Source organism: Gouania willdenowi, chromosome 7 (genome assembly GCF_900634775.1).
Source record: "Gouania willdenowi chromosome 7, fGouWil2.1, whole genome shotgun sequence".
In the NCBI taxonomy this organism is placed as follows: Eukaryota; Metazoa; Chordata; class Actinopteri; order Blenniiformes; family Gobiesocidae; genus Gouania; species Gouania willdenowi.
The window spans coordinates 32,243,720-32,252,105 of NC_041050.1; positions in this window are offsets into that span (position 1 = coordinate 32,243,720).

An 8,386-nucleotide genomic window follows, 5' to 3' on the forward strand; every position below is an offset into this window, starting at 1 on the left:
CGCTGCTGCAAAGAACTGGTGTTGTTGTCAGAAATGTTTGAAGGTTTGGTTTAATGGTTTAAGTCTGTTTTTCTGCTCTTCTTCTCGTCTTTATAGAAACAGCAGAGTTGGAACTGTCGTGCCCATTTTTTTTCAACTCACTTATTTCGTTTATCAAATGTTGGTAAATGAAAGGTTTACATCGACTTTTTTAACTTGTACTGATTTTTAGAGCAACCTAAAGTAGCACAAGTTGTCGTTTTGACTGAAAAAACTGCTAAATGATCCTGAAGGCTTCATCTCCTATAGAACGTAATGGGCTAAAAGGGACGATTCACGTCACCAATGACGTAAAACAATAATTAAACAAATATGGTGCAAAATAATGTGTTTTGTTAGGCATAGATTGTCTAATAATCAAAGTTTCTAGGCCACATTTGTATAAACAGTGGAGGGTCCCTGTAAGTGTGCAGGAGTAGGGGGTGCATGGCTGCAGGGTGCTGGGAAACCACTGCTGATCTGATGCAAAGAGGCAGATCTGCTGCTGGTTTAAGCCTCGTCCTCTGAATTAAACATTCCAAAGGTTATAAATGGGCTTTTAGTGAGGAGAACATTACCTCATCACATCTGGACCAACGCCGACTCATTTACAAAACCAGTAGTTAAAGCTCGCTCCCATAAACAGCACAGCTGCAGCAGGTTTGACGCATGCAAATGAAAGTAAACACATCTGAGATGCAAATGAGCCACATCTGCATTCACGGGGATTGATTGAAAACGTTCCTCGGTCGCTGCCTTTAAACTCTGTGTAAACATAAATCAATGAAAACCTGCTTTAGTTTATGTTTCTTCTATTGTTGTTGTTGAACTGAGTGACAAACTGTCATTTACAGTGTAAATTCATTTTGTCCAGCTTTCAAACTTGCTCACTTCTTATTGATCTTTAGAGAAAGTGAATGGAACATGATTTGAATTGGAATTTTATTTCAGCAGTCTCCAGAAAAACACTAATTTATTTAATTTATCAGCCAAAAATAATGTCGGTTGAAGTAAACGCTTATACACACTGACCCCATCACCAAAAACAAAACAAGATCATATCACAAAAATAATTAGGAAACTATTATCACTATTTTTTAGGGATGTAACGATTCACTCAACTCCCGATACGATTCGATTCACGATACTGGGTTCACGATACGATTCTCTCACGATTTATTTTACAAAATGGGACTGTAGACAAATTTTTTTTTTGGGAAAAAACTAGAAAATACTGTACTATTTTCCTTTTATTTTTCATTGTCAAAAGAATTCCTTGATAAACTATTCAAAACAATGCAATTTAACTAAAAATAAATCTTGAATTAAATAAATAAAGGAATAATACAAATGAAAAAAAAGCCTATTAATTTAAATTTTGGTTCTATAATAAACAATGCAAAACTGCATAATAGTTATTTTTCTTTTAAAAGTGCAACTGAAAATGTATTTTGTGCCTTAACAATTGGAAAAACCGTGAATGCACTGATTTACGTCATATTTGTTTGGACCAGCAGAGGGCGCTGGTAACACAGTGGTTGGTTGGCATGCAGATATCTTGCAGTGAAGAAGAGAAGCTATGCTAGCAGACAGAGCTAATAGAAAAACGTGACTTTTACAGATATTCACGTAATATTACAGATATTCTTTCGGTGCTAAAGGGGTAATGAAGGCGTCTAGAAAGAAAGTATTAGCAGACTCCGCCCGACGCCTACACTTGTGGATAGTACTGCGATTCAATTTTCAGAAAATCAATATCAACCGTGATACCTATGAATCGATTTTTACCTGCCTTACGATTAATCGTTACATCCCTACTATTTTTACATGCACATCTAACATGTATACATACTGTACATACACATGCATCTACATGATTTGTACATAATAATAATATTTTACTATTTCATATTTACTACACAAATGTTCAACACAAAATGTAGTGTGGCAATATTTCAATTCATAATAAACTCCATCCTAATATATTGTATCGTTTATTGATTAAGTATTAAATAATTTATACCATTATATACATATTACATATTATTTCTGTTGCTCTTCTTTCTAATACTTACAAAGTAAATATGATTTAAAAAGCTTTTTAAACTGGTTAATGTTGCTGCTGTAACTCTGGGGTCGTGACCCCATGTGGGGTCGTCTGAAGGCTAATTCCATCCATTTTCAAACCCACTTGCTCCTGTTTTACAGGGTCGCGGGGGTCTGCAGGTGCCAATCTCCGGCTCTCATTGGGCGCTGGGTGGGGGTACACCCTGGACGGGGTGCCAGTCCATCGCAGGGCAACACAGACAGACAACCACTCACTCTCATTCACTCCTATGGGCGATTGTAGAGAGCCCAATTCCACCTTACAGTCATGTTTTTGGATTGTGGGAGGAAACCCACGCAGCACGGGGAGAACATGTAAACTCCTAATAGGCTAATTGATTAAAAAAAAAAAGAAAAGAAAAGTTACTGATTAAAAATATATTCTTTATATTTAGAACAGAACTCAATCTTAACTGTTTTGCATACTTTCACTTTTTCAAATCTAAATCTAAACATAAAATAAATATCTAAAATAAAATGCACTGTAAATATATCTGAGCTGGCACAACTTGTCCTAGCGGTCGGCAGAATAAAATAAAAAAAATTTGTTAAGAAAAATGATTAAAAAAATACATTTTGATATTTTTTTGGATTGATACGATAATCACGTGGTGAAATATTGCGATATATCACCACATTAATTTTTCTTACACCCTAATAATGACATCACATTGACTGTAGAAAGCAACATCTTAGCTTTCAAAAACAGTTCTTTTTTTTTTTTTTTGACAACACAAAATATTTACATTACAGTAACTTGCTGCAATGTGTCAGTTTTGGTTGGAAAACCTGGATATTTCCGGGGATTTATAAATCATTTTGAACAGGATGTGAGAAATGAACATGTCTACGTAAACATAGCTAAACTATCAAAGAATGAACACATGTAGTTAGATTTGTGTATAATAACAGACAACAGTGATGTTTACTAGAGTTTTGTGAGGTAAAACAAACGGTGACGAAAACCAAAACAGAACTTTCTCAACTAAATAAACTCACATAAGATAAATAAAATGTTCACATCTAAATGAGGAATAGCTGCATGTCATCGTCTGATGAGGGAGTTTGTTGACACCTCCCAACACGCTGAGCACGTGCCACCGACGCATGTGCGCTGCCGTGAGTCGCGGAAGGAGCGCAAAGAGAGCAGTGAGTGATGTGACCGCGGACGCATCGCTGCAATGATTGACAGCTGTTGACTCCCGACCAATCAGAGAAGAGGCTTTTACAGCTGCAGCACGTGAAGCTGTCCACATGTCATGAGTCACGAGCGTATGGAAAGCTGAGTGAGTATTTTTGAATTTATATATTAGTATTAACTAGTTAGCCTCTAGTTAACCGAGTATTTTTTAATTTATATATTAGTATTAACTAGTTAGCCTCTAGTTAACCGAGTATTTTAAAATTTATTTATTAGTATTAACTAGTTAGCCTCTAGTTAACCGAGTATTTTTAAATTTATTTATTAGTATTAACTAGTTAGCCTCTAGTTAACCGAGTATGTTTAAATTTATTTATTAGTATTAACTAGTTAGCTTCTAGTTAACCGAGTATTTTTAAATTTATTTATTAGTATTAACTAGTTAGCCTCTAGTTAACCGAGTATTTATGAATTTATATATTAGTATTAACTAGTTAGCCTCTAGTTAACTGAGTATTTTTTAATTTATATATTAGTATTAACTAGTTAGCCTCTAGTTAACTGAGTATTTTTTAATTTATATATTAGTATTAACTAGTTAGCCTCTAGTTAACTGAGTATTTTTTAATTTATATATTAGTATTAACTAGTTAGCCTCTAGTTAACCGAGTATTTTTAAATTTATATATTAGTATTAACTAGTTAGCGTCTAGTTAACCGAGTATTTTTTAATTTATATATTAGTATTAACTAGTTAGCCTCTAGTTAACCGAGTATTTTAAAATTTATTTATTAGTATTAACTAGTTAGCCTCTAGTTAACCGAGTATTTTTAAATTTATTTATTAGTATTAACTAGTTAGCCTCTAGTTAACCGAGTATGTTTAAATTTATTTATTAGTATTAACTAGTTAGCTTCTAGTTAACCGAGTATTTTTAAATTTATTTATTAGTATTAACTAGTTAGCCTCTAGTTAACCGAGTATTTTTACATTTATTTATTAGTATTAACTAGTTAGCCTCTAGTTAACCGAGTATTTTTAAATGTATTTATTAGTATTACCTAGTTAGCCTGTAGTTAACCGAGTATTTTTTAATTTATATATTAGTATTAACTAGTAGCCTCTAGTTAACCGAGTATTTTTTAATTTATATATTAGTATTAACTAGTTAGCCTCTAGTTAACCGAGTAGTTTTAAATTTATTTATTAGTATTAACTAGTTAGCCTCTAGTTAACCGAGTATTTTTACATTTATTTATTAGTATTAACTAGTTAGCCTCTAGTTAACCGAGTATTTTTAAATTTATTTATTAGTATTAACTAGTTAGCCTCTAGTTAACCGAGTATTTTTACATTTATTTATTAGTATTAACTAGTTAGCCTCTAGTTAACCGAGTATTTTTAAATTTATTTATTAGTATTAACTAGTTAGCCTCTAGTTAACCGAGTATTTTTAAATTTATTTATTAGTATTAACTAGTTAGCCTCTAGTTAACCGAGTATTTTTACATTTATTTATTAGTATTAACTAGTTAGCCTCTATTTAACCGAGTATTTTTAAATTTATTTATTAGTATTAACTAGTTAGCTTCTAGTTAACCGAGTATTTTTAAATTTATTTATTAGTATTAACTAGTTAGCCTCTAGTTAACCGAGTATTTTTAAATTTATTTATTAGTATTAACTAGTTAGCCTCTAGTTAACCGAGTAGTTTTAAATTTATTTATTAGTATTAACTAGTTAGCCTCTAGTTAACCGAGTATTTTTACATTTATTTATTAGTATTAACTAGTTAGCCTCTAGTTAACCGAGTATTTTTTAATTTATATATTAGTATTAACTAGTTAGCCTCTAGTTAACCGAGTATTTTTAAATTTATTTATTAGTATTAACTAGTTAGCCTCTAGTTAACCGAGTATTTTTACATTTATTTATTAGTATTAACTAGTTAGCCTCTAGTTAACCGAGTATTTTTAAATTTATTTATTAGTATTAACTAGTTAGCCTCTAGTTAACCGAGTATTTTTAAATTTATTTATTAGTATTAACTAGTTAGCCTTTAGTTAACCGAGTATTTTTTTATTTATTTATTAGTATTAACTAGTTAGCCTTTAGTTAATCGAGTATTTTAAAATTTATTTATTAGTATTAACTAGTTAGCCTTTAGTTAACCGAGTATTTATTTATTTATTTATTTATTAGTATTAACTAGTTAGCCTCTAGTTAACCGAGTATTTTTTAATTTATATATTAGTATTAACTAATAGTACATTTTGCAGTATTGTTCCAGGTTCTGCTGTCATAATATTCCCATCGTTGTACTTCCAATGTTTAAATGTTTTGTTTTTAAGGTTCATGTTACATTTTGCAAAAGGTTGCACTTTATTTCTGGCTTATTGATTTTTGTTTGGAAAATTATTACCCTTTCTTTCAGACATTTCATTTATTTGGGCTTGTATTTGTGATGTTCTGTTTTTGGTTACATTTAGATGAATAAATTAATACACTACACTTTGCTCCCCAAGACACTGTGTTTGTTTTCATTCTACAGAGTTTGAGTATGTGTCCCAGAACACTGAAACACCATATATATATATATATATTTATATTATTTATACATTAGCAGCAGTACAATGTCCAATTTCCATATTTTTCTGGGTTATATAATGGCCAACCACATGTGTCCTGTCCACAAAATACCAGTAATATGTTACACATTTGCAGAAGTAAAATGTCCCATTTCCATATTTTCTGGTTTATATGGGTTAATATACCAGTAATATGTGTTTATATGTATATTTATACCCTCGGAAATACCCGGACCTGATGATGAGCTGCTACACTCCGTTACTGTCCCACTGTCGGCTGAACAAAGAGAAGTCCTGACGGTCATGTTGTCCTCTTCCTCCATGAAGTCTCTGTGGTGTTGTTCATATATATCAGGTAACACCAACTCTGAACTTTTCATCTGCTAACGAGCACTTCTGACACCGCTATCATTGCGGAATGCGGATGTTTATGTGCCGTAAAGCGTCGCGCAGTACCAACGTCATCACATTTTGCGCGTGGGTCGAGTCAAGTTGTGCGTGCGCATGCGCGAACCAACCGTGCCAGTCTGGCACGCTGTTTGGACCACCTCTTCCAGCAGGACCATCGGGCCGTTAAACCCCCTGCGGTGCAGTTCACGCCTACGCAGGCCAGACAATGGCCCCCCATGGTTTCACACATGCACAGAGCTGGTTAGGAACGGCCCTGGTTGCCAGTGTGAGTACACCCTTATTCAGTAAAGATAAATAAAGACTTCCAAACAAAACTGCATAAACCCCACAAGAAACTAAACATGTTGCTGTGCACAATATAAGCAGCTTTAAAAACACAAAGCCTGGCTAAAATATCAGGTCTCATAACATTTGTGGAATCTGGGCAGATGCCAAGTCGTGATGGAAAATGAAATCAGCATCTCCATAAAGCTTGTCAGCAGCAGGAAACAGGAAACATGATGTGCTCTCAAATGTCCTGGTAGATGTTGCGTTAACTGTGGACTTCAGAAAACACAGTGGACCTACACCAGCAGATGAAATGGCAGCCCAAATCAACACAGACTGTGGAAACTTCACTCTGGACTTCAAGCAACATGGATTCTGAACCTCTCTACTCTTCCTCCAGACTCTGGGACCTTGATTTCCTAATGATATAATGCAACATTTACTTTTTCTGAACAAAAGGACTTTGGACCATTGAGCAACAGTCGGTCCACTGTGTTTTCTGAAGTCCACAGTCAACGCAGGATCTACCAGGACATTTATGGAGATGCTGTTTTCATTTTCCAGCAGGACGTGGTACCTGCCCACACTGCCAAAGGTACCAAAAGCTGGTTCAATGACCATGGTGTTACTGTGCTTGAATGGCCAGTAAACTCACCTGACCTAAACCTCATAGAGAATCTATGGGTATTATCAAGAGGAAGATGAGAAACACCAGACCCAACAATGCAGATGACCTGGGCTTCCGTTACGCCTGAGCAGTGCCACAGGTTGATCACCTCTACGCCACACATGGATGTAGTCGTTAATGCAAGAGGAGACCCAACCAAGTATTGAGTGCACAGAAATGAACATACTTTTCAGAAGCCTTACATTTTTGTTTAAAATATCCTTTTTTATTGATCTTATGTAATATTCTAATTTTCCGAGACACTGATTCTTGTTGTTTTCATTATCTGTAAGACATAATCAGCAAAAGTTCAAGAAATAAAGGCTGGAATTATTTCACTCTGTGTGTCATGAGCCTATATCATATATGGGTTTGACTTTCTGAAATGAGTGACCAAAAATATTCAACTTTTTCATGATATTCAAATGTTTTGAGATGTACCTGTATATACTCATTGAGTATGTAGTGCATAGTAGGGCTGGGTATCACCAGTAGGGCCGGGACAACGCGTCAACGTATTCGATGACATTGACGCAAAAAATACGTCGACACAAAATATGCACGCCTATGCGTCGTCTGACCAAAACAAAGATGGCGGCGCTGGGGAATAACAGCGCGAGTGGCTCCTCCGAGTTTCAAAAGTGCAAGGCAGTGAAGACACGCACTCGTTTGTCGAAGGTAGCTGTTCCCCGTGACCCTCATCCTTCATCCTGGGTGTGACCTGACAGCAGTGCATCAATGGGACAAGAAGGAAACACCCGTCGTGACATCAGCAGCAGCAACACACGCGAACGCGTGTTGGAAAAGCACTTTCTGACTCTGAATGCATTATTTTGTACTTTCATGTTCTGACTTGAACTTTATTTGGGAATTTTGAGTTGAAGAGCAATAAACATATATTGCATTGTTAAGGAATTCATGTTTTTTTCTTCATTCTAGATATGTAAATCAACATGTATAAATTACTTTTAGTCAATTGATGGGTAGATAATTGATAATCGAATCGAACTGGAAAAATGAATTGTTAGATTAATTCATGCATCGAAAAAATAATCGCAAGATTAATCGTTTAAAGAATAATCGTTTATCCCAGCCCTAATCACCAGGTACCTCGCGATACGATACTATCACAATATTTTTGCCCATGATAACGATATTATGACGATACAGCAATTCTGCGATAATCA